This window comes from Ranitomeya variabilis, chromosome 8 (genome assembly GCF_051348905.1).
Source record: "Ranitomeya variabilis isolate aRanVar5 chromosome 8, aRanVar5.hap1, whole genome shotgun sequence".
Taxonomy (NCBI): Eukaryota; Metazoa; Chordata; class Amphibia; order Anura; family Dendrobatidae; genus Ranitomeya; species Ranitomeya variabilis.
The window spans coordinates 139,708,319-139,732,785 of record NC_135239.1 but is presented as its reverse complement, the minus strand read 5'-3'; the positions used below and the strand labels follow the sequence as shown (position 1 = coordinate 139,732,785).

General features: G+C 48.2%; 1 protein-coding gene across 1 annotated transcript in view; it reads left to right on the top strand.

Annotated features, from left to right (window-relative positions):
* The window catches only part of LOC143788781 (uncharacterized), a 417,721-nt gene that overhangs the window by 171,840 nt on the left and 221,414 nt on the right, over positions 1-24,467 (top strand). The gene's annotated exons all lie outside the window — the stretch shown is intronic.

Below are 24,467 nucleotides of genomic sequence, written 5' to 3'. Positions count from 1 at the left end.
GGAATTTCTCCGAGGCAAGTTAGGCTTTATTTTCTATCTTTAGGGGTAGTTAGCTCTTAGGCTGTGAAGAAGCGTCTAGGTAGAGTCAGGTACGCTCCATGGCTATTTCTAGTTGTTTGTGATAGGATTAGGGGTTGCGGTCAGCAGATCTCCCACTTCCCAGAGCTTGTCCTGTATTACTAGTTTGCTCATCAGGTCATTCCTAGTGCTTCTAACCACCAGGTCATCATAACAGTACAGCTGGCCCGTAAAGTGTTAATGCATCTCAATAGAGGGATAAGAGAAGTTCTGAGACCATTTTTTTTTTTACTCTGCAGCGTGTTTTGTTTTTCTTTTCCCCTAAATCTCTGGGTGGTTCAGGACACAGGTGTAGATATGGACATTCAAGGTCTGTCCTCTTGTGTGGATCAACTCACTGCAAGGGTACAAGGCATTCAAGATTATGTAGTTCAGAACCCGATGTTAGAACCCAGAATTCCAATTCCTGATTTGTTTTCTGGGGATAGATCTAAGTTCCTGAATTTCAAAAATAATTGTAGACTGTTTTTTGCTTTGCAACCCCGCTCCTCTGGTGACCCCATTCGGCAAGTAAAAATCATAATTTCTTTGCTACGTGGCGACCCTCAAGACTGGGCATTTTCCTTTGCGCCAGGAGATCCTGCATTGCGTAATGTAGATGCGTTTTTTCTGGCGCTTGGGTTGCTTTATGATGAACCAGATTCAGTGGATCAGGCAGAGAAAATCTTGCTGGCTTTGTGTCAGGGTCAGGATGAAGCGGAGGTATATTGTCAGAAGTTTAGAAAGTGGTCTGTGCTTACTCAGTGGAATGAGTGTGCCCTGGCGGCAGTTTTCAGAAAGGGTCTTTCTGAAGCCCTTAAGGATGTTATGGTGGGATTTCCCACGCCTGCTGGTCTGAATGAGTCTATGTCCTTGGCCATTCAGATCGATCGACGCTTACATGAGCGCAAAACTGTGCACCATTTGGCGGTATCTTCTGAGCAGAGGCTTGAGCCTATGCAATGTGATAGGACCTTGACCAGAGCTGAACGGCAAGAATACAGACGTCAGAATGGGCTGTGTTTTTACTGTGGTGGCTCCACTCATGCTATCTCTGATTGTCCTAAACGCACTAAGCGGTTCGCTAGGTCTGCCACCATTGGTACGGTACAGCCAAAATTTATTTTGTCCGTTACTCTGATCTGCTCTTTGTCGTCCTATTCTGTTATGGCATTTGTGGATTCAGGCGCTGCCCTGAATTTGATGGACTTGGAGTTTGCCAGGCGCTGTGGTTTTTTCTTGGAGCCTTTACAGTATCCTATTCCATTGAGAGGAATTGATGCTACGCCTTTGGCCAAGAATAAGCCTCAGTACTGGACTCAGTTGACCATGTGCATGGCTCCTGCACATCAGGAGGATATTCACTTTTTGGTGTTGCATAATCTGCATGATGTGGTCGTTTTGGGTTTGCCATGGCAACAGGTCCATAATCCATTATTGGATTGGAAATCAATGTCTGTATCCAGTTGGGGTTGTCAAGGGGTACATGGGGATGTCCCATTGTTGTCAATTTCGTCTTCCCATCCTTCCGAAGTCCCTGAGTTCTTGTCGGATTACCGGGATGTATTTGATGAGCCCAAATCCAGTGCCCTACCTCCTCATAGGGATTGCGATTGTGCTATAAATTTGATTCCTGGTAGTAAGTTTCCGAAGGGCCGACTGTTCAATTTATCTGTGCCAGAACACGCCGCTATGCGGAGTTATGTAAAACAGTCCTTGGAGAAAGGGCATATTTGCCCGTCGTCGTCACCGTTGGGAGCAGGGTTCTTTTTTGTGGCCAAGAAGAATGGTTCTCTGAGACCTTGTATAGATTACCGCCTTCTCAATAAGATCACCGTCAAATTTCAGTACCCTTTGCCGTTACTGTCTGATTTGTTTGCTCGGATTAAGGGGGCTAGCTGGTTCACCAAGATAGATCTTCGAGGGGCGTATAATCTTGTGCGTATTAAACAGGGCGACGAATGGAAGACAGCATTTAATACGCCCGAGGGCAATTTTGAGTACCTGGTGATGCCATTCGGGCTTTCTAATGCTCCATCTGTGTTTCAGTCCCTTATGCATGACATCTTCCGAAGGTACCTGGATAAATTCATGATTGTATATTTGGATGATATTTTGTTTTTTTCAGACGATTGGGAGTCTCATGTGAAGCAGGTCAGAATGGTGTTCCAGGTCCTTCGTGCTAATTCCTTGTTTGTGAAGGGGTCTAAATGTCTCTTTGGAGTTCAGAAGGTTTCATTTTTGGGCTTCATTTTTTCCCCTTCTACTATCGAGATGGACCCTGTTAAAGTTCAGGCCATTTATGATTGGACTCAGCCTACTTCTGTGAAGAGCCTTCAGAAATTCCTGGGCTTTGCTAATTTTTACCGTCGCTTCATCGCTAATTTTTCTAGTGTTGTTAAACCATTGACTGATTTAACCAAGAAAGGTGCGGATGTGGTCAATTGGTCCTCTGCGGCCGTTGAGGCTTTTCAGGAGTTGAAGCGTCGTTCTTCTTCTGCCCCTGTGTTGTGTCAGCCAGATGTTTCTCTCCCGTTTCAGGTCGAGGTGGATGCTTCTGAGATTGGAGCTGGGGCTGTTCTATCTCAAAGAAGTTCTGATGGCTCGGTGATGAAACCATGTGCTTTCTTTTCTAGAAAGTTTTTGCCTGCTGAGCGCAATTATGATGTGGGCAATCGAGAGTTGTTGGCCATGAAGTGGGCGTTCGAGGAGTGGCGACATTGGCTTGAAGGAGCCAAGCATCGCGTGGTGGTCTTGACGGATCACAAGAATCTGACTTATCTCGAGTCTGCCAAGCGGTTGAATCCTAGACAGGCTCGATGGTCGCTGTTTTTAAGGTTTCGTACCTTCTGGGCTCTAAGAATGTGAAGGCTGATGCCCTTTCAAGGAGTTTTGTGCCTGATTCTCCGGGAGTTCCTGAGTCGGCTGGTATTCTTAAAGAGGGGGTAATTTTGTCTGCCATCTCCCCTGATTTGCGGCGGGTGCTGCAGGAGTTTCAGGCTGATAGACCTGACCGTTGCCCAGCGGAGAAACTGTTTGTACCTGATAGATGGACTAGTAGAGTTATCTCTGAGGTTCATTGTTCTGTGTTGGCTGGTCATCCTGGAATCTTTGGTACCAGGGATTTGGTGGCTAGATCCTTTTGGTGGCCTTCCTTGTCACGGGATGTGCGTTCTTTTGTGCAGTCCTGTGGGACTTGTGCTCGGGCTAAGCCCTGCTGTTCTCGTGCCAGTGGGTTGCTTTTGCCCTTGCCGGTCCCGAAAAGGCCCTGGACGCATATTTCCATGGATTTTATTTCAGATCTCCCTGTCTCTCAAAGGATGTCGGTTATCTGGGTGGTTTGTGATCGCTTCTCTAAGATGGTCCATTTGGTACCTTTGCCTAAATTGCCTTCCTCCTCTGATTTGGTTCCATTATTTTTCCAGCACGTGGTTCGTTTACATGGCATTCCGGAGAACATCGTGTCTGACAGAGGTTCCCAGTTTGTTTCGAGGTTTTGGCGGTCCTTTTGTGCTAAGATGGGCATTGATTTGTCTTTTTCTTCAGCTTTCCATCCTCAGACAAATGGCCAAACCGAACGAACCAATCAGACTTTGGAGACATATCTAGGATTTTTTGTTTCTGCTGATCAGGATGATTGGGTGTCGTCCTTGCCTTTGGCTGAGTTCGCCCTTAATAATCGGGCCAGCTCGGCCACTTTGGTTTCGCCTTTTTTCTGTAATTCTGGTTTCCACCCTCGTTTTTCTTCAGGACAGGTTGAGCCTTCGGACTGTCCTGGTGTGGATTCTGTGGCGGACAGATTGCAGCAGATTTGGACTCATGTGGTGGACAATTTGACATTGTCCCAGGAGAAGGCTCAGCGTTTCGCTAACCGCCGTCGCTGTGTTGGTCCCCGACTTCGTGTTGGGGATTTGGTTTGGTTATCGTCTCGTTATGTTCCTATAAAGGTTTCGTCTCCTAAGTTTAAGCCTCGTTTCATTGGTCCTTATAAGATTTTGGAAATTCTTAATCCTGTGTCATTTCGTTTGGACCTTCCAGCTTCTTTCGCCATCCATAATGTGTTCCATAGGTCGTTGTTGCGGAGATATGTGGCTCCTGTGGTTCCCTCCGTCGACCCTCCTGCCCCGGTGTTGGTTGAGGGGGAGTTGGAGTATGTGGTGGAGAAGATTTTGGATTCTCGTATTTCGAGACGGAAACTTCAGTACCTAGTCAAGTGGAAAGGTTATGGTCAGGAGGATAATTCCTGGGTGGTTGCCTCTGATGTTCATGCTGCCGATCTTGTTCGTGCCTTTCATTTGGCTCGTCCTGAGCGGCCTGGGGGCTCTGGTGAGGGTTCGGTGACCCCTCCTCAAGGGGGGGGTACTGTTGTGAATTCTGTTCTCGAACTCCCTCCGGTGGTTATGAATGGTACTTCGGTGAGTTCTGTCCATGGACTCCCTCTGGTGGTTGTGAGTGGAGCTGCTGGCTCTGAGGTTCTTTCCTCAGCTGACCTCGTTTAGTTCTAGGCTGCTGCTCTATTTAACTCCACTTAGATCATTACTTGATGCCAGCTGTCAATGTTCTAGTACTGGTTCAGTTCTCTCTTGGATCTCTCATATGACCTGTCTACTCCAGCAAAAGCTAAGTCCCTGCTAGCTTATTTGTTTACCACTGTTTTTCTTGTCCAGCTTGCTATCATAATTTGGCCCGGCTAGCTGGAAGCTCTGGGATGCAGAGTGGCACCTCCACGCCGTGAGTTGGTGTGGGGGTCTCTTTTGCACACTCTGCGTGGTTTTTTGGTAGTTTTTTATGCTGACCACACAGATACCTTTTCTATCCTCAGTCTGTCTAGTTAAGTCCGGGCTCCTTTGCTGAAACCTATTTCATTCCTGTGTTTGTGACTTCCATCTTAACTCACAGTCAATATTTGTGGGGGGCTGCTTATTTCTTTGGGGAATTTCTCTGAGGCAAGTTAGGCTTTATTTTCCATCTTTAGGGGTAGTTAGCTCTTAGGCTGTGAAGAGGCGTCTAGGTAGAGTCAGGTACGCTCCACGGCTATTTCTAGTTGTTTGTGATAGGATTAGGGGTTGCGGTCAGCAGAGCTCCCACTTCCCAGAGCTTGTCCTGTATTACTAGTTTGCTCATCAGGTCATTCCTAGTGCTTCTAACCACCAGGTCATCATAACAGTAACCTGTTGTGTCGCCTGACGCATCCTTCACTGTTGGTTTGGGTGAAGAACACAAGGAAGCGACTTGTTCCTGACCGGTAGCATCCACTGACGACTCGCTGCTTTTAAATTTGGAACTTTCTGAAGAGGAGGCGAAAGAACTAGAGGCTGAGTCAGCAAGGAAAGCCAAAACTTTTTCCTGCTGCTCCGGCTTTAAAAGTGGTTTTCCTACTCCCAGATAAGGGAGCCTTCGAGGCCTTATGTAGCCAGACTACGCTGGCTCAACACCTCCAGCCTTAGCTACTATTTTGCTTTTCCCACTACCACCAGATGCTCCACCACCACCACCATCAGTACCAGCTGGCAACGACCGCCCACGGCCTCTTCCACCAGACTTCCTCATTTTTGGGAAAATCTAACCAAAATAAGAACCGTTATATGGTACTGTAAAACAAGGTAGAAGGTGTTAGGGCTGGCGGAACACACCGAGTAAATATAGAGATGTTATTTGGTGCGTTCGCAGCCCGGGGTCCACCGTGCAGGAAAATAAACTGCTGCTGGCAAACGGCGGCACTATATGGCGGTAGAAGCGATCTTTTGCTTCACAGAGTCGCTATAAAGAAAGGACTGTGTCCTGTTAAACTCAACAGGAATGCACAGTAACTGCTGAGCAGATAGCAGCTTATGGTCACGCAGTCAAGGAGGCAAACATTCAATCTCCTCACCGGAGGAGCCGGTATTCTAGGTGGCTTATTTCAGCCGGGGCCCTGAAACCATACACACAATCTCCTCACCGGAGGTGCCGGTATTCTAAGTGACTTATTTCAGCCGGGTCCCTGAATCCACACAAGCGTGACCACATTGGCGCAAAACTCATAACATGCATTGATACTAGCGCACGGCCGTGCGGCCATGCGAACCTTATATAGCTGCAGCAAGTACAAGACCTTCCTAGAAGGACCAATGAGAGGCTGCCACAGAGCCTGAGCACCTTCAGGACCTTCCTGGAGAACCAATGGGCTTTGCTGCAGTATCCAAGCATGTGACCCTCGATCTCCAATGAGAGATCTTACCCTGGGCATGCTCAGAAGGAGAAAAGCAGGACTTAGTCCCAAAAGCATCTACTCGCCGCTGCCCAGCACTGGCTTCAATTGCAGAAGCTGGAAAAGCAGCAGTAACCCTTTGCACAGAGTCAGTCTGAGCGAGACACTGGGACCGACGTCTCCGCTGAGCAGGCTCCACTGCGGCAGGAGAAGAATGGGAGACCGCAGCGGAGATGGCTCGAGATTCCCCCTGTGCAGAGGCGGGAACTCGACCCCTAACATTACCCCCCCTAGGGCCCCTCCCCTGGACCTCGCTACACTCGAAGGCAGCAATGAGCTGCGGTGCCTGAATGTGCTCAGCAGGCTCCCAGGACCTGCCCTCAGGACCATAACCCTTCCAGTCCACCAAATAAATTTTTTTGCCACGTATCACCTTGCACCCCAAAATAGCGTTCACCTCGTAATCGTCCGTAGACGAACCTGATGTCCCGGCAGATGACTCGGAAAACCGAGACATGTATACAGGTTTCAAGAGGGACACATGAAAGGTGTCGGTGATACCCAGGCGTGGTGGAAGGGCTAAACGGTAGACCACAGGGTTAACCTGTTCTAGGACCTTGAAAGGGCCCAAGTAGCGAGGTGCAAACTTAGTGGACTCAACTCGCAGCCTCATGTTACAGGCGGAGAGCCACACCAAGTCGCCAGGAGCAAAGGTCGGAGTGGGGAGCCGATGTGCATCGGCGGAGGACCTCATTCTCTCCTTGGAGGCCCGAATGGCATCCTGAGTGTGATCCCAAATATCCCGTGCCTCCACAGCCCAGTCTGCCACCCTGGAGTCAGCGGAAGACACGGGCATACGCACAGGTACCCGCGGATGCTGACCATAGTTAAGGAGGAATGGGGTTTGTCCAGTGGAGTCGGCTACAGTGTTGTTCAGCGCAAACTCCGCCCACGGTAGCAGGGAAGCCCAGTCATCCTGCCTGGCTGAGACAAAGTGTCGCAGATATGTGACCAAGGTCTGGTTGGCTATCTCTACTGTCATGATTCCCAATGGCAGGGACATAGGCAAAAACAGGACTAGCTCTAGGAAGATGGAATCTAAGCTGTCCGCGATGCTGAACCTAACGCACAACTACCTGTGGCCGGGGAACGTACCTGCGTTTTATCCCTAGACGTCTCGCACCAGCCGGAGATCTAGCTACCCCTACTAGAGGAAACACAGACCTGGCTTGCCTCCAGAGAAAACCCCAAAGTAATAGTAGCCCCCAACATATAATGACGGTTAGTTAAGAAGAAAACACATACGCAGTATGAATACAGGTTCAGCAAAGAGAGGCCCACTAACTAGATAGCAGAAAATACAAAAGTGGACTTCGTGGTCAACTCAAAACCCTACAAAATACCATCCTGAAATGACTTTAAACTCCGGTATCAACTCATGACCCCGGAGTGGTCATTTCAGTTCACTAGAGCTTCCAGCAGCAAGATTAATATAAATGCACGCTGGACAAAAGGTACAAATGATCAAACTTATCTGACTCAGCAGACTTGGAGCAGGTAGCAAGTAACAGAGGAGCTCTGGTAACATTGATAGCCGGCAAGTAAATGAGTGAGAAGCCAGACTATATAGGAAACTCCCATTTCCTGATGGGAACAGGTGCACTGGAGATAGAAGACAGAAGTCAACCAGTACCACCAGTAGCCACCAGAGGGAGCCCACAAACAGAATTCACAACACTCTACCAACCCATTCGTCTCGGGATGATATGCAGAAGAGAGATTCAACTCAATGCTGAGAAGACGACAAAGCTCTCTCCAGAACCGAGATGCAAACTGGGGACCCCGGTCACTGACAATTTTGTCCGGCATACCGTGTAGGCGGAAGATGTGTTTTATGAACAACGCTGCCAAGGCCCATGCAGACGGTAGCCGTGGAAGCGGCACCAAATGCACCATTTTAGAAAAATGATCGGTCATAACCCAAATGATGGTACAGCCACGAGACTTGGGCAAACCCACCATAAAGTCCATCCCGACCATCTCCCAGGGCCTGTCTGCCACTGGCAAGGGATAGAGTAACCCAGCTGGCCGTTGTCGAGGAGACTTATTTTTGGTGCAGGAGACACACGCCCGAATATAATCTCATACGTCACGGACCATATGTGGCCACCAGTATGTCCTCGCCAGCAGCTCAGATGTCCTCTTTGTCCCAAAGTGTCCAACCACCCTGGACGAATGAGCCCAAGAGAGGACCTCCGGTCGCAAATTAATGGGTACAAAAGTCTTGCCCGGAGGCACAGACTCTAGCGAAACCGGAGCTACGGTTCTCAAGCTCTCAGAAGGGACAATAAGCCGAGGCTCCCCTTCCTCCTCCTCAGATGACACAACTGAGCGAGAGAGGGCGTCAGCACGAATGTTCTTCTCCCCAGCGAGATAATGGAGGGTGAAGTGGAACTGGGAGAAGAACAAGGACCATCTGGCCTGACGAGAATTTAGCCGCTGGGCTGTTTGTAAATAAACCAAATTTTTGTGGTCCGTGAAGACCTGGAAGGGAAAGCGAGCCCCCTCCAAAAGATGTCTCCACTCCGAGAAGGCTATCTTCATTGCTAGCAACTCCCTGTCCCCGATGGAATAATTCCTCTCCGCTGTTGTGAAGGTCTTGGAGAAGAAGAAGCAAGGATGCTTCCGACCTTGAGCATCCTTTTGGAAGAGGACTGCTCCTGCACCAACGGATGAGGCACCCACCTCCATTATAAACGGCTTATCAACATCGGGACGATGTAGGATGGGAGCGCTAGCAAAATGAGACTTAATAGAAGAAAAAGCCTTGGAGACCTCTTCAGACCACAATTTGGGATTTGCTCCCTTCTTGGTGAGGGCTACCAAGGGAGCTACCAAAGTTGAGAAGTGGGGAATGAACTGACGATAGTAATTTATGAAGCGCTGCACCACTTTAAGAGAATGGGGTTCTTGCCAGTCCACCACAGCCTGTAGTTTGGCAGGATCCATAGCCAATCCCTGGGCGGAGATGATATAGCCCAGGAAAGGTAAAGACTCCTGCTAAAACATACACTTCTCCAACTTTGCATAGAGGGAGTTTGCCCGTAAGAGAGTCATGTCGGACGCTGTTCAGACCAGGTCGTTCGACAGACAGCGGTAATTCCGCTTTTGACCACTATTTGCTCATTGGTGTTGGCTATATTTTATCTAGCTGTTCCGGGGTTAATTTACCTGATCCTCGGATTGGAAGCTGGGCCATGCCCATTGCCTTTAAATAGTTCTCCTGATCTTTGGGCGTCGCCGATTAGAGCTTCTGTCTTGTGCGTTGTTATCTCGGTCTGGAGTGGAGAGCTGGTTGTTGGAGATTCGTTGCTGGTGGTGTATTTTCCTTAGTCTTATTTACTCCTTCCTATATTTGTATTTATTTTGCCCTGCACATTTATAGTGTATTCCTGAGTGACTGCGGCGTGGTGTATATTTTCCTTTATCCGTGTCTGTGCTAACTGTGGGTATTGGTGTATTACCTCTTCACTGGGTGGTGGGCGGAGGTTTCAGCCTAGGGTTGAAACAGGAGACAGGGTGAGGTTCGAGGCCTGGACATGCACACCATCAGTGTAAACTCCAGGTAGAGGGTCAGTCAGGATTTCCCTAGTCTGAGGGAAATTGCAGGGGCCCGGGTTATTAGCTCTCGCTCACCTAGTTCCCCCATGACATTATAATCGTCCCAACAACAAAAAGAAAAAAAAAAGGGGTTTATTTTTTTTTCTTTTTTGTCATGGATCCCATGACTTCCATAACCCGCCAGTTGGAGGTACTGTCCCTACAGGTCACTGAGTTGAGGGGGGCAGTTCAGCAACAGGGACTAGCAGTATCTAATGTGCAAGCTGGAGCGACAGGAAGAGTTGCTGAGCCTAAATTCCCTTTGCCTGAAAAATTTGCTGGGGAACGCAGTAAATTTGTTGCTTTTCGTGAAGCTTGCAAACTATATTTCCGTATGTGCCCGATCTCCTCGGGTAATGAGGCTCAGCGTGTGGGCCTTGGTGTTGTTAAGTGGGGATCCCTAAGCATGGGCGTTTTCTTTGCCATCTGATTCTGCTGCATTTGACTCTGTGGAGAGTTTTTTTTCCTCTCTTGGAAAAATCTACGATGAACCTGACAGAATGGCTCTAGCAGAATCTAAGATACGCACTATTCGCCAGGGGGAGCGAGTTGCAGAGGATTACTGTTCTGAATTTCGTCGCTGGGCGATCGATACACAATAGAATGATCCAGCATTGCGGAGTCAGTTTATTCATGGGGTTTCTGGAAGGGTTAAAAAAGCTCTTCTGATGTACGAGACTCCTGCTTCTCTAGATTCCGCTATGAGTCTGGTTGTCCGCATTGATCGCCGTTTGCATCAGGGGGAGCACGAGACACCGCCTATGGGAGAGGGTTTAGGTTCACGTGAGGTTGCTGCAGGTGAGCCCACGGAGCCTATGCAAATTGCAGGGGTGTCACATGTGAAGCGTCAAGCCCCTGAGCTCAGGAAGCAAGGAGCCTGTTTTTACTGTGGTAAAACTGGTCATTTTATTAACATCTGTCCTCTGCTGTCTAAGAAAAACGCAACGGCGGAAAACTTCTAAGCTCAGAGGGTGTGGAGGAGACCAATCTGAGCTTATGTATATAGTCCATGGTGGTTTCTCAATGCATGCTCCCTGCTAAGGTTTTTATCGCTGGAAGTGAGCTGCCGATTACTGTTTTTGTGGATAGTGGTTCAGCCACAAATCTCATTGATGAGGAGTTTGCGCGCACAGCAGGTTTTAGGATTGAAAAACTGTCTCATCCTATCCACGTGGTCACCATCAATGCTGCTCCTCTCTCTCAGGGGGAGATTACTGAATTTGTGGCTGAGGTGAAACTCCACATTGGGGTTCTACATTCCGAGCGGGTTACATGTAAGGTGCTCAGGAATCTTCCTGCTCAGGTGGTTTGGGGTTTTCCTTGGTTGTCCATGCACAACCCGGTAATTGACTGGAAAACTCAGGACATAATTCAGTGGAGCGAGTTCTGCCAGGAGAAGGATTTTGTGGATGTGTTCTCTGAAAAGGGTTGTTCATAAGAGTCCGTCAAGGTGATGAGTGGAAGACGGCTTTTAATACCCCTGAGGGTCATTTTGAAAATTTGGTGATGCCTTTTGGGTTGACTAACGCACCTGCAGTGTTCCAACATTTCATCAATGATGTGTTCTCGCATGTTTTGGGGAAATTCGTTATCGTGTACCTAGATGACATCCTCATATATTCTTGCGACCGTGATGCTCATTTAAATCATGCCAGGCAGGTGTTACAGCTTCTCAGAGAGAATAAGCTGTATGCTAAACTTGAGAAATGTGTATTTTCTGTTCAAGAGTTGCCTTTCTTGGGTTATATTGTGTCTGCTTCTGGTTTTAAAATGGACGCCGCTAAGGTGCCAGTGGTGCTGCATTGGGAACGTCCTGATAACCTGAAAGCACTTCAGCGGTTCCTTGGGTTTTCTAACTACTATAGGAAATTTATCAAGGATTTTTCCATCATTGCTAAACCGCTAACTGACATGACTTAAAAGGGTACCAATTTCTCCGTTTGGCCTGAGGCTGCTGAGCGCGCATTTGAATTTCTTAAGAACAGTTTTGTTTCAGCCCCCATTCTTGTGCAGCCAGACGTATCAAAACCCTTTGTTGTGGAAGTCGATGCGTCTGAGGTTGATGTGGGGGCGGTACTATCTCAAGGCTCATCTTTGTGTGGTTTGCGTCCGTGCGCCTATTTCTCCAAGAAACTGTCGTCCGCCGAACGTAACTACGATATCGGCAACAGGGAGTTGTTATCAAACAAGTTGGCCTTTGAGGAATGGCGACACTTCTTGGAGGGGTCGGTTCATCAGGTTACTGTTATTACCGATCGTAAGAATATGCTGTATTTGGAGTCAGCCAAGCGTCTGTCACCCAGGCAGGCTCGCTGGGCATTGTTTTTCACGCGGTTCAATTTTGTTGTCACTTAGAGACGGTCGTCTAAAAACACTAAGGCGGATGCTCTGTCCAGGTGTTTTCCGGGGGGTGAACCTCGGGAAGATCCAGTACCCATCCTCCAAAAGGGTGTTGTGGTTTCGGCTCTCACTACCGAGGTTGAGGCTGAGATTGCCGAGGCTCAGGAGGAGGTACCATCTGAGCTTCCCATCAACAAATCTTTTGTACTGCTTCATCTCCGCTTAAAGGTTTTGGCGGAGCATCATGATGCTGTCCTGGCTGGCCACCCAGGGGTTAGAGGTACCTTGGAGTTGGTGCCACGTCGGTTTTGGTGGCCCAAGATCCGACAGGACGTGGTCTCATGCGTGTCAGCTTGTACCACGTGCGCTAGGGCTAAGACGCCCCGCTCCTGTCCTGTTGGCACACTACTTCCTCTTGAAGTACCTAGTAAGCCATGGATGGAAATCTCCATGGATTTCATCACTGATTTGCCCTCATCAGCTGGGAACACGGTCATCTTGGTGATTGTTGATCGGTTTTCTAAAATGTCGCACTTTGTGTCTTTGCCTTCGTTGCCTAACGCTAAGACTCTGGCTCAGGTATTTGTGCAGGAGGTGGTCAGACTTCATGGGGTTCCGTCTGACATCGTGTCTGATAGGGGGTCTCAGTTTGTGGCAAAATTTTGGAAAGCATTTTGCTCACGGCTGGGGATCAAGTTGTCTCATTCTTCGGCGTTCCATCCTCAGTCAAATGGTCAGACTGAGCGTATGAACCAAAATTTGGAACAGTACCTACGCTGCTTTGTCTCTGATAACCAGGAGGAGTGGTCTACCTTTCTTCCTTTGGTTGAGTTTGCCATCAATAATCACCGCCAGGAGTCGTCTGGGGAGTTTCCGTTTTTTGTGTTTACGGGCTACATCCTCAATTTTGTACCATGAGTCAGAGGGGCTCTTCCGGCGTTCCGGAGGAGGATCAGTTAGGAGCACAATTGTCATCAGTCTGGAGGAGAGTTAAACAGCGCCTGTTGAGTGTGGGTGCTAGGTACAAACGTGTGGCTGACAGTAGGCGTGTGCCAGGTCCGGACCTGAGTGTGGATGACTGGGTGTGGTTATCCACAAAAAAACATAAGACTCAAAATACCGTCCCTTAAATTGGGTCCACGTTTTATTGGTCCATTTAGGGTCACCGCCGTCATTAACCCAGTAGCGTACCGATTGGAGCTCCCTACGGTGTATAAGATACACAACGTGTTCCACAGGTCTCTTCTAAAGAAGGTGGTGGGTTCTGTGGATGCGGCGCCTATGCCACCTCCAGTCGTGGTGGATGGTAATTTGGAGTTTGAAGTCTCCAAGGTGGTTGACTCTCGTGTAGTGCGTCGCAGTTTACAGTACTTGGTACACTGGCGTGGTTATGGGCCTGAGGAGAGGTCCTGGGTACCATCCTCGGATATTCATGCTGATTGGCTGGTCAGGTTTTTTCATCGTCGCCATCCAGACAAGCCGGGTCCTATAAGCCGTGAGGGCCCTGGGGTCCCTCGTAGAAGGCGGAGTACTGTCATGTCGGACGCTGTTCAGACCAGGTCGTTCGACAGACAGCGGTAATTCCACTTTTGACCACTATTTGCTCATTGGCGTCAGCTAGATTTTATCTAGCTGTTCCAGGGTTAATTTACCTGATCCTCGGATTGGAAGCTGGGCCATGCCCATTGCCTTTAAATAGTTCTCCTGATCTTTGGGCATCGCCGATTATAGCTTCTGTCTTGTGCGTTGTTATCTCGGTCTGGAGTGGAGAGCTGGTTGTTGGAGATTCGTTGCTGGTGGTGTATTTTCCTTAGTCTTATTTACTCCTTCCTATATTTGTATTTATTTTGCCCTGCACATTTATAGTGTATTCCTGAGTGACTGCGGCGTGGTGTATATTTTCCTTTATCCTTGTCTGTGGGTATTGGTGTATTACCTCTTCACTGGGTGGTGGGCGGAGGTTTCAGCCTAAGGTTGAAACAGGAGACAGGGTGAGGTTCGAGGCCTGGACATGCACACCATCAGTGTAAACTCCAGGTAGAGGGTCAGTCAGGATTTCCCTAGTCTGAGGGAAATTGCAGGGGCCCGGGTTATTAGCTCTCGCTCACCTAGTTCCCCCGTGACAAAGAGGTTGAAGACTCTGCCAACATCTCTCCGGTGGGAGTCAATATCTGGCGAGAAGATGAGAATATCATCCAGATAGACTACGACCGAGGTGGAGAGCATATCCTGGAAGATATCATTGACAAAGTCTTGGAAAATGGCTGGGGCATTACAGAGCCCGAAGGGCATCACCAGATACTCATAGTGCCCATCCCTGGTATTAAATGCCATCTTCCATTCGTCCCCCTCACGGATGCGAATCAGGTTATAAGCACCCTGCAGATCTAATTTGGTAAATACCCTTGCTCCCCGTAGCCTATCAAAGAGCTCAGAAATCAGGGGCAATGGGTATTTATTCTTAACGGTGATGGCGTTAAGACCCCTGTAATCTATGCAAGGACGTAATTCTCCGTTCTTCTGCACGAAGAAGAACCCCGCCCCTGCAGGTGACACTGACTTCCTAATGAACCCTCTTGCCAAATTCTCCTGGATGTATTGGGACATAGCCTCCGTTTCCGGGAGAGAGAGGGGATAGACCCGTCCCCGAGGAGGTTCTTCTCCAGGCAAGAGATCAATAGGACAGTCATAGGGACGGTGAGGCAGAAGGGTCTCCGCAGCCTTTTTGTAGAAGATGTCTGCATAGGACCAATAGCACCTGGGAAGGGAAGAGAGATCTGCGGGTATCTCAGTAGAGGAATCCTGAACGCACTCCCTCACACATCTGCCCTTACATGAATCTCTCCAACCCAATATCCTCCCAGAGGTCCACTCAATATGTGGGGAGTGGAAACGGAGCCAGGGTATTCCCAGCAGAATCTCGTCCATTCCCTCGGGAAGAACAAGAAGGGAAATAATCTCCTGGTGGGAAGGGGACATAGATAACGTGAAAGGGACAGTCTGGTGTGTGATTTGTGAGGGAAATGTCGACCCATTCTCTACTCTAACAGTCACCGGTTTGGCGGACATCACCAGAGGTATTGCATGGCGCAGAACAAAAGCAGAGGACATGAAATTCCCCTCTGCTCCAGATTCCACACAAAGCTCGACTGTTAGAGAGGATGAGCCTAACATGATTGTCCCTTTGAAGGATAGCTTGGAGGAAAACGCCACTGTGTCTAGTGAACCTCCGCGATCGTTCTCCCGACCGCCGTGGACATTTATTGGCATAATGTCCTAGTTGTTGGCAATTTTTACAAACCACGGGTACCCGAGCGAGCCGGGAGTTACGTCCCGCTCAAGAAACCTCCATGGCCTCATGGGAGTCGGACGCCTGAACGGAAGATTCTAGAGGTCTGGCGAAGGTGGGAGCCAGCCGAAACCTCTGCCTACACTGGGTCTGCTCTAACCTCCGCTCGTTAAAACGGAGGTCGATGCAGGTAGATATAGTAATGAGCTCCTCCAGTGTGGCGGGAATCTCCCTGGTGGCCAAGGCGTCCTTCACATGGTCTGCCAGTCCTTTCCAGAACACCGGAATAAGGACTTTATCTGGCCACTCCAGCTCAGAGACCAGAGTCCGGAATTGGACGGCGAACTGGCTGACCATGGACAAACCCTGTGCTATTGCCAACAATTGGAGCGCGGTATCGTGGGTGACACGAGGTCCCAAAAAGACCTGCTTCAGAGCGTCCAGGAAGAGAGGAGCACTCTGCACCACACGATCACTACGCCCCCATAGCGGCATTGCCCACTCCAACGCCCTGCCCGACAAAAGGGATAAAATAAATCCCACTTTCGCCCGTTCCGTAGGAAAACGTGCAGCCAGGAGCTCAAGATGTATGGAGCACTGACTCACGAATCTCCGACATAGCTTACTGTCACCAGCAAACTTGTCTGGAAGCGGGAGATGGGATAAAGTCGGAGCAGGGGTGGCAGAGGACAAACTGGCAGGGGCTACACTGAGCAGCGACTGCGGTAACATCCACAGCTGAGGTTGTGCACTCAAGAGCCGCCAACCAACACTCCAGCTGCTGGATGTACCGCTGTAGACGCTGATCGTCCGCCATTTACCAGCCAGACCCTGGCGCTAGTATACTGTTAGAGCTGGTGGAACGCACCGAGTAAATAGAGATGTTATTTGGTGGGTTCGCAGCCCGGGGTCCACCGTGCAGGAAAATAAAATGCTGCTGGCAAACGGCGGCACTATATGGCGGTAGAAGTGATCTCTTTTGCTTCACAGAGTCACTATAAAGAAAGGACTGTGTCCTGTTAAACTCCACAGGAATACACAGTAACTGCTGAGCAGATAGCAGCTTGTGGTCACGCAGTCAAAGAGGCAAACATACAATCTCCTCACCGGAGGAGCCAGTATTCTAGGTGGCTTATTTCAGCCGGGGCCCTGAAACCATACACACAATCTCCTCACCGGAGGTGCCGGTATTCTAAGTGGCTTATTTCAGCCGGGTCCCTGAATCCACACAAGCGTGACCACATTGGCGCAAAACTCATAACATGCATTGATACTAGCGCATGGCCGTGCGGCCATGCGAACCTTATATAGCTGCAGCAAGTACAAGACCTTCCTAGAAGGACCAATGAGAGGCTGCCACAGAGCCTGAGCACCTTCAGGACCTTCCTGGAGAACCAATGGGCTTTGCTGCAGTATCCAAGCATGTGACCCTCGATCTCCAATGAGAGATCTTACCCTGGGCATGCTCAGAAGGAGAACAGCAGGACTTAGTCCCAAAAGCGTCTGCTCGCCGCTGCCCAGCACTGGCTTCAATGGCAGAAGCTGGAAAAGCAGCAGTAACCCTTTGCACAGAGTCAGACTGAGCGAGATGCTGGGACCGACATCTCCACTGAGCAGGCTCCACTGCGGCAGGAGAAGAATGGGGGACCGCAGCAGAGATGGCTCGAGATTCCCCCTGTGCAGAGGCCGGAACTCGACCCCCAACAGAAGGTGTATATAAACTTGTTGAGAATTTAATTCTCCCTTTTTTTTGGGGGGGGGGGGGAGACTGCACAACTCAGGCCCAGTGTATAACACAACACAATTTAAGTGGCAGAAAGTGGCTGGCGGATATACGACAAACTAAGAGGACTGAGGTATATCCACTTTGTGAGAATTTCAATCTCCCTTTTTTTTTGGGACACAGAACCCAAATTCAGGCCCAGTGTATAAAACAACGCAATGTGAGTTGCAGCAAGTGGCTGCCTGATACACCACAAACTAAGAGGACTGAGGTATATCCACTTTGTGAGAATTTCAATCTCACTTTTTTGGGGGGGAGACTGAACCCAAACTCAGGCCCAGTGAATAAAACAGCGCAATGTGAGTGGCCGCAAGTGGCTGCCTGATACACCACAAACTAAGAGGACTGAGGTATATCCACTTTGTGAGAATTTCAATCTCCCTTTTTTTTGGGGGACACAGAACCCAAACTCAGGCCCAGTGTATAAAACAACGCAATGTGAGTGGCAGCAAGTAGCTGGCTGATACACCACAAACTAAGAGGACTGAGGTATATCCACTTTGTGAGAATTTCAATCTCACTATTTTTTGGGGGGAGACTGAACCCAAACTCAGGCACAGTGTATAAAACAACGCAATGTAAGTGGCAGCAAGTGGGTGGAAGATATATGAAAAAATACAAGGACTGTAGTACAATTTCAATCTCCCTACAATGATCTCAGGACAAGTATGGCAGCAATAAAAAGGACTGCTGCACACAAAAGTGTGGACAAATAAACAAGATAACTGTACAGAAAGGAGCAACAGGATTTTTGCTTTTAAAAAAGCAGTTGGTTTGCACAGCAGCGGTGCAAACAGCAATGCAGCTATCAGGGAGCCTTATAAGGCAGCCTAATAAGCTACAGAGCTGATGCACAAAGATATAGCCTCCACTGTCCCTGCAATAAAAGGTGGTGTTGGACAGTGGAAATCGCTACAGCACAAGCGGTTTGGGGGTTAATCTTCCCTCCCTAACTATGTCCCTTCTTCTGACGAAGCTGCAGCAACCTCTCCCTAAGCTAAGATCTGCAGAAGTAATATGGCGGTCGGCGTGCACGCCCCTTTATAGCCCCTGTGATGCCGCAGAAAGCAAGCCAATCAGTGTCATGCCCTTCTCTAAGATGGGGGGGACCGAGACCTATGTCATCACGCTGCCCACACTCTGCATCCTCCTTCATTGGCTGAGAAATGGCGCTGAACGCGTCATATGAAAGGCGACTTTGGCGCGAAGATCGCCGACCTCCTGGCCGATCCCATACTAGGATCGGGTCGGGTTTCATGAAACCCAACTTTGCCAAAAGTCGGCGATTTTTGAATTTGTCCGATCCGTTTCGCTCAACCCTAGTCTAAACGTCTGTGTAATAAAAAGAGGTGACTTAAATTTAGTTCATTTCTGCCCTTCTCTGCTTCAGGGACTTCTCCAGGGTGGGAGGCCGGCTTTCTTCTCTTCCAGGAAGTATGGTTGTTGGTAGTCGACTATGCATGGGTCAGAGAGATAGTCACGTTCTGCTACAAAATCGACTTTTCCTCCTCCCAGGAAGACGTTTCTTTCTGTTGCACCCGCTGAAATATCCATCTCAGGCCCCAGTGGTTCTTCAGGCCGTCTCTTCCCTATTACGCACAGGAGTAATGGTACCTGTTCCAAAGAACGAACATTTTACAGGGTTCTACTGCAATCTTTTTGTAGTCCCAAAGAAAGACGAATCGCTCCATCTGATTTTGGACCTCATGTGATTGAACCATCACGTTCGGATCCATCTTTTCAGGATGGAGTCCCTATGTTCGGTAATCGCCTCCAGGGAACCTGGAGAATTTCTTTGTTTTGTAGACGTACAGGATGCTTATCTTCACATTCCTGTTTGTGTTCAGCATCAGAGATTCTTGTGGTTTGCGATCCAGGAGGATCACTATTCGCTCCAAGGGATTCTCACAATTCCTTACTTGGGCGATCTTCTGATCAAGGGGCCCTCCCGCCGAGACTGCGACCAGAGTCTTCAGATCACCCTGGACACTCTGGTCTGCATCTGCTGAATTGTCATCAGAGAGAAGTCCACCCTGACCCCAGCTCAGCACCTGGTGTTTCTGGGCATGAGGTTTGGCACGGCCCAAGCCAGCATCTTCCTTTCAAAGGAGAAGTTGTTATCCCTTTCACAGGGGCTCCACACTCTAAAACGACTGGCTCCTCTCCCCCTGCGGTCCTGCATGAGAGTTCTGGGGAAGATGATTTCCGCCATGAAAGCCGTGCTCTTTGCCCAGTTCCATACCTGTCCACTTCAGCTGGCCCTCTTGTCGGCTTGGGACAAGAGGACCGTCTCTCTGGACCAACCTGTGCTCCTGCCTCTCAAGGTGAGGCAGTCCCTACTTGGTGGACGCTATCCGCATCAGTCCTACAAGGGAAGTTCTTCCTCTCCGGTGGTGAGTCATCACCACTGATGCCAGTCTCCTGGGTTGGGGAGTGGTCTTTCTTCATCAGCGCAGGGTCGCTGGAACGCCAAAGAAGCCACTCTCCCCTTCAATTTCCTGGAGATCATGGCAATTTTCTTTGCCCTTCACTGCTGGCAGACCCTCCTCGCTTGCCAGCCAGTCCGCATACAGTCGGTTGGACAATGCCACTGCCGTGGCTTTCATCCATCAAGGTGGGACCTGCAGCAAACAGGTTATGGTACAGGTAACCAGAATTCTGTGATGGGCGGAACGTCACGTTCCCTCCATATCAGCCGTTCACATTCTGAGGGTGGAAAATTGGGCAGCTGATTCTACGAGCCATCAAGGTCTTGCATCGTGCGAGTGGTCACTCTATCCTGCCTTTTTCAACCAGATATTCCAGAAATGGGCACACCGGACGTTGACATGATGGCGTCTTGGATGAACCATAAGATTCCTCAGTACATAACCGGTTCCCACAATCCCTAGCCATCAGTTGTGATGCTCTAGTAATCCTGTGGTCACATTTCCAACTGCCTTTTCTTTTTCCGTCCCTCCCCTTGTTTCCGAGAATAGTGAAAAAGATACAGGCAGAAGGGATTCCCGTAATTCTGATAACTCCAGACTGGCCAAGACGGGCCTGGTACGTGGAGCTGGTGATCTTGCTCATGGATGCTCCCTGGAGGCTTCCAGACTGTCCGGATCTTCTTTTGCGAGGCCCCCCTCTTCCACCAGAGTTCACAGTCTCTAAGTTCAACGCCATGGCCGTTGAGGCCACAGTTCTGAGAGAGGCTGGTTTTTCCCATCAGGTCATTCAGACCATGATTAGGGCGAGAAAACCAGCATCCTCGTGTATCTACCACAGATACTAGAAGTCCTTCTTCCGCTGGTGTGAGGACAACAATTTTGTTCCTATGTCCTTTCCCTTCCTTCCATCCTTGGTTTTCTACAAGCGGGTCTTGATGCGGGTCTATCACTCAGTAATCTTAAGGGTCAAGTTTCCGCTTTGTCAATTCTTTTTCCATACTGCATTCAAAGGGAAATTCGTAGTTAAAATTCCGCGCTACCGCTGGGATGAATTTCAGGAGAATGTAGTTGAATAAAACCACTGTGAATCAACTGCATTCTCCTAAAAATTCATCCCAGTGGCAGTGCGGAATTTTAACTACGAATTTCCCTTTGAATGCAGTACTTTCTCTGGTCATTGAAGACCTGTGGACCTGCAGCAGCCGCTATCTTTATGCTCTTATCTCATCTTAATCAGGTGAGCAAATTTGGTGTATATTCTCTCCTGTGTAATGGGGATAAGACCCTATTGCGCTCTTTGTCTCCCCATTTTTTTGCAATAATTCTTTTTCAATGAAATCTGGCGTCTTGTTCCCCGGTAAAGACTTTTCTTCAAGGAGTAGCCCACCTGGCACCTCCCGATAGATCCTTGGGATTTTAACCTTGCCCTTGGTGCACTCTAGCATGCTCCTTTTTGAGCCCATTCAGGACATTCCGTTTCCTCTTCTGTCATGGGAAGTTGCCTTCTTAATTGCTATTACAGCTATCATGAGTGTTTCTGAGTTAGCGGCATTATCCTGGCGTTCTACGTTCCTGATTCTACATCAGGACAAGGTAGTTATCAGACCTGTTCCTTCCTTTCTATTTAAGGTGGCCTTTTCTTTTCACATTAATGAAGACATTGTCCTTCCTTCTCTATGTCCTGCTCCAGTCCATTCCCTGGAGAACTCCTTCCTGGGCAGTTTGTCACTAGGCCTCGGCTTTACAGACTTGTAAGGCCGCGACCTGGTCATCATTGCACACCTTTGCGTTGTCTTACAGGGTTCATACTCATGCCTCGTCTGATGCAGGCCTAGGAAGAACGGTGCTGCAGGTGGCGGTTACGCATCGGCCGACCTAAATCTTGTTTTTTTTTTCTTTGTATTCTTTCTGTTCCCACCCCTGGGGACTGCTTTAAACGTCCCATGGTTACCTGTGTCCCCCAATGAAGTGATAAAGAAAGAAAAATTTTTGGTACTCACCGTAAAATCTCTTTCTTGGAGCCTTCACTGAGGGACTCAGCACTCTCACTAATTGTTTGTACGATATATTGGGCCTAAGTGATTTTGTTGTTGGGTTGTTACATATGTTGAGTTTTGGTTGCTTCTCCTACTCTTTTAGCACTAACTGAGGTACTTTGTGCCTGTCGGTGGGTGTTTACTGGGGAGGAGGGTCTTTTCTCCTTTTTTTGCCTAGTGTCAGCCTCCTAGCGACAGCAGCACATACCCATGGTTACCTTTGTCCCCCAATGAAGGCTCCAAGAAAAATTTCACAGTGAGTACCAAAAATAATGTTTTTAAAAGACTCCTATCCATAAAGTTCAACTGAGGGATGGAGAAAAGATAACGGGGATGGGCTATATGCACAATCCAGTCTCTCCCAGAAGGAGCTAATCTTTCCCTCTTGTAGAAAGAAGCTGTGGGGAAAACAACACACAGTACACATGGAGTACTGTGTCTAGTTTTGGGCACCGGTGCTCAGGAAGGATATAATGGAACTAGAGAGAGTACAAAGGAGGGCAACAAAATTAATAAAGGGGATGGGAGAACTACAATACCCAGATAGATTAGCGAAATTAGGATTACTTAGTCTAGAAAAAAGACGACTGAGGGGCGATCTAATAACCATGTATGAGTATATAAGGGGACAATACAAATATCTCGCTGAGGATCTGTTTATACCAAGGAAGGTGACGGGCACAAGGGGGCATTCTTTGCGTCTGGAGGAGAGTAGGTTTTTCCACCAACATAGAAGAGGATTCTTTACTGTTAGGGCAGTGAGAATCTGGAATTGCTTGCTTGAGGAGGTGGTGATGGCGAACTCAGTCGAGGGGTTCAAGAGAGGCCTGGATGTCTTCCTGGAGCAGAACAATATTGTATCATACAATTATTAGGTTCTGTAGAAGGACGTAGATCTGGGGATTTATTATGATGGAATATAGGCTGAACTGGATGGACAAATGTCTTTTTTCGGCCTTACTAACTATGTTACTATGTTAGTAGATTCACCCTATTTAAGGAGGAGAGAAAAAGTAAAAAAGTGTTGCTCATCTAGGGGATTGCATGATGCACTTGTTTGGAATTCCACCTACTGCTACCTCGTGGCTGTGGGGAGTCCCTAGGTAAAAATTCACCATATAGGGAATAAAAGCGCTTTAAATATAGGCTCTTGCTGCAAGGTAGTTCATTGAGGGTTGTTATATTCAGACGTTTTTCAACTCTGTACCGGCATTTTTTTTAAGTCCTGAAAAAAAGACCGTTTTGTTTTTTTATGACTTGAAAAAGACGCCGGTATTTCATTGAAACGGATAGTCTGAATAAGAGAAACCTCATTGAACTACCTTTCAGCAAGAGACTCTTTTCTATCCAAAAAGCCTATCTTCGAAAGTGCTTTTATTACCTATATGGTGAATCTTTCACTCTTGATTACAATTGTCGATTTGCTCTAGCAAAAATTCAGAAATTAACTTTACACATTTACAAAACTATTTGTTATTTTCTTATAAAAAAAAAAGCATTTAATCCTCTTTAGAAACAGTTATCCGTTCCCACTGTAAATAGCTCTTTTGGTAGATTATTCCACATATTAATAGTTTTTATGGCAAATACCATATATACTCGAGTATAAGCCGTGAATTTCAGCCCATTTTTTTAGGCAGAAATTGCCCCTCTCGGCTTATACTCGAGTCATTCCCAGGGGTCGGCAGGGGAGAGGGAGCGGCAGCTGTCTAATCATACTCACCTGCTCCTGGCGTGGTCCCTGCACGTCCCTGGTTCTCCGGGCACTGACAGCTTCTTCCAGCGTTGAGCGGTCAACCGCTCATTACAGTAATGAATATGGACACGACTTCAACCCCCATAGGGGTGGAGCGGCATATTCATTACTGTAGAGACCGCGCCAGGAGCAGGTGAGTATAACGGGGCATTGCGCGATATTCACCTGCCCTCGTTCCACCGCTGGGCTCCGTCTTCCGCGTCCTCTGTCTGTGATGTTCAGGTCAGAGGGCGCGATGACGTCTTAGTGTGCACGCCGCCCTCTGCCTGAATAGTCACTGTGAGGACGCTGAGGTGCAGCGGGCAGCGACGAGAGGTGAGTATGTCATTTTTTTTTAAAATTGCAGCAGCAGATATACTGTACAGTTAATAATATCAGCATAAACTGCATTTTATGGGGCCATAATCTACTTTTATGCAGCATTATATGGGGCAATAATCAACTTTTATGCAGCATTATATGGGGCAAATTTCCTATGGAGCATCTTATGGGGCAATAATCAACTTTTATGCAGCATTATATGGGGCAAATTTCCTATGGAGCATCTTATGGGGCAATAATCAACTTTTATGCAGCATTATATGGGGCAAATTTCCTATGGAGCATCTTATGGGCCATTATCAACTTTTATGCAGCATTATATGGGGCAAATTTCCTATGGGGCAATAATCAACTTTTATGCAGCATTATATGGGGCAAATTTCCTATGGAGCATCTTATGGGCCATTATCAACTTTTATGCAGCATTATATGGGGCAAATTTCCTATGGGGCAATAATCAACTTTTATGCAGCATTATATGGGGCAAAGTTCCTATGGAGCATCTTATGGGGCAATAATCAACTTTTATGCAGCATTATATGGGCAAATATCTTTATGGAGCATCTTATGGGGCCATAATCAACATTTGTGCAGCATTATATGGGG